This window comes from Tiliqua scincoides, chromosome 4, assembly GCF_035046505.1.
Source record: "Tiliqua scincoides isolate rTilSci1 chromosome 4, rTilSci1.hap2, whole genome shotgun sequence".
Lineage (NCBI taxonomy): Eukaryota > Metazoa > Chordata > Lepidosauria > Squamata > Scincidae > Tiliqua > Tiliqua scincoides.
The window spans coordinates 104,010,124-104,012,661 of NC_089824.1; positions in this window are offsets into that span (position 1 = coordinate 104,010,124).

Below are 2,538 nucleotides of genomic sequence, written 5' to 3' on the forward strand. Positions count from 1 at the left end.
TTTTAGTGATGATTATTGAGAGAACCTTTGAGAATGTCTGGCTCATACTTAGTTCAATCTTTGGAAGCAAATAGCTTTAAATGCATTCAAAACCAAACTCTGAGGATGACACAGAGCATATGCTTCTACAAGATTTCTGACAGGATTACTGTGTATAACATTTTTCTACAACATGCTTACCTTGAATAAGGCAGTACTATAATGTAGGATGGTAATGCAATAACATGAGCAAAGCGAGTGCTTTGAGTTGACCTTGTCTCAACCATGCTCTTTTCAGTAAAATGCTCTTCCAATGTGTGCGTTCCTCATTCCACAAGGTAAATGCTTCAGCTCAGTGGTTTCCAAACATTTTAGTACCTGGACCCATTTTTTTAAATGACACTCTATCAGGACCCACCTACATTTACCAGACCTTTTAAAAAAAAAAAAATCTAGGAAAAAGCATTTATTTATTCCTCCATTATTTACACATGCTTGCAAACTGCAGAAGTTCAGCTCCTTGCAGGGCAGTTAGCAGCTCTCTTGCAAACTTCAGGAGCTGAACTCCTCACAGGGTAATTAACAGCTACAGTACCTATCCCTTGCCTAGTAAGTCATGGGAATGCCTGCCAGGTGATGTGGGAAGAGGCAATGGCAAGAAATGAGCTTTTCTTTGTGCTGCTTTTGTAGTAGCAGTGTGAAGGACTTCTGTCTGCCATTGTCCAGTTCATGGGTAGTCCAGGCACATGGCTGGGGGAGGGGGCCTGTAGCTGGTGTATATCAATTGTTCCCTTGTAGACCAGAAGTCATGAACAGGAGTAGTGGCTTGAAAGAGAACTGCTCCTGCCTAGTTTCTGGGCAGATGGATGGGTAGGTAGCTGTTGCATATTTGCATTTAAAGGGCAGAGGCTACCATAATGTTGGGTGGGGCCACGTGGCTTGTGCTCCAAATCCTGCAGAAGCTGGCACTGTCCTTGTCTACTCCCTTGTTTCAAAAGAGAGGACTTACAGTCGCTCATATTTATTTATTAGATTTCTATATGGCTTTTCCAAAAACTCAAAGCAGTGTACAAATGCAAAGATATAAAATTAGAATCAAATAATAAAATAAAAATAAAATAAAAAATATTAAAAAAATTAAAAAATAAAAATAAATAAAAATTAAAAAAATAAAAATTAAAAAAATAAAATAAAAATAATTTTAAAACAATTTTAAAAAACAACAAAAGACCAGATCAAAATGTCAAATAGTGTACAGCAGCATAAAAGTTAAGGGGTCTCCAAGGAGTGCCTCTCTCCCAAAGGCCAGGCAAAACAGATGGGTCTTGAAACCCTGCTGGAAAACATATACTAAAGAGTCTTCCCTTACATCTTCTGGAGGCTGATTCCAGAGGCATGGTGCCACAACCAAGAAGGCCCTACACCTTGCTGCCATTCCCCTGGCTTCAAATGGCAGAGATATCCTAAGAGAAGGGCCCTCTCTGATGACCACAGGGGAAGTACAAGAATATACAGGAGAAGGCGGTCCTTGAGGTATCCTGGTCCTATGTCGTATAGGGTTTTAAAGGTCATCACCAACACCTTGAATTGGGCTCAGAAAGGAATGGGCAGCAAGCGTAGCCACCAGAGTAATGGCATAGTGGATTCTGCACGCCAAGCCCCAGTAACCAACCAAACTGCTACATTCTACACCAACTGCAACTTCCGAAGCATTTTCAGGGGTAGCCCCAAATAGAGTACATTACAGTAGGCTAACCGAGATATCACTAAGGCAGTGGTTCTCACATTTTTCTGGCTCATGTCTCCCCTGATCCTTGTAGCCATTGACCACGGCTCCCCATTACAACACCTCACCTCAGTTACCCCCAAAATGGGGATGAAGGTGTTATAATTATAATTATACACTAGAAACCAAAAAACAGCTGCCAGCACTCTGAGGCTGCAATCCTAACCACACTTACCTGAGAGTAAGCCCCGCTGAACAAAATAGGACTTACTTCTGAGTAGACCTGGTTAGGATTGTGCCCTGAGTTTGTTAGCAGCACACCTGGAGGGTTTTGGAAAGGGAGGGGGGAAGTGATGAATTGCTGGGGGAGGGGAAGACTTTGTTTTGTGTGTATCTGCTAATTGCAAACTAATGCAAACTGAAACCTAGAGACTGTTTGGCTGGAATCCTAACCCCACTTTCCTGGGAGTAAGTCCTATTGAACACAATTGGACTAACTTCTGAGTAGACCTAGCTAGGATTGTGCATTTTGTCTTACAATAGCTGCCAACAGAGTACCCCCCCCCCCAAAGGAGGCAGGAGGGAAAAGGGGGATGGCTGAAAAGGAATGGGGATTTTTATTCTTAATCAAATTTTTGGAGACAGCCATCAAGAGTGGCTTTTTTTCTTTTTTGAAGGGGGAAGAAAAGAGAAAGGTGAAGATTCTGGGTTAAACTGACACAGACCCCACGCCTATGTAGGTCTACTCAGAAGTAAGCCCCATTTGAGTCAATGGGGCTTATTCCCAGGAAAGTGTGAAAGGATTGCAGCCACATACAGCAAGATTACAACTC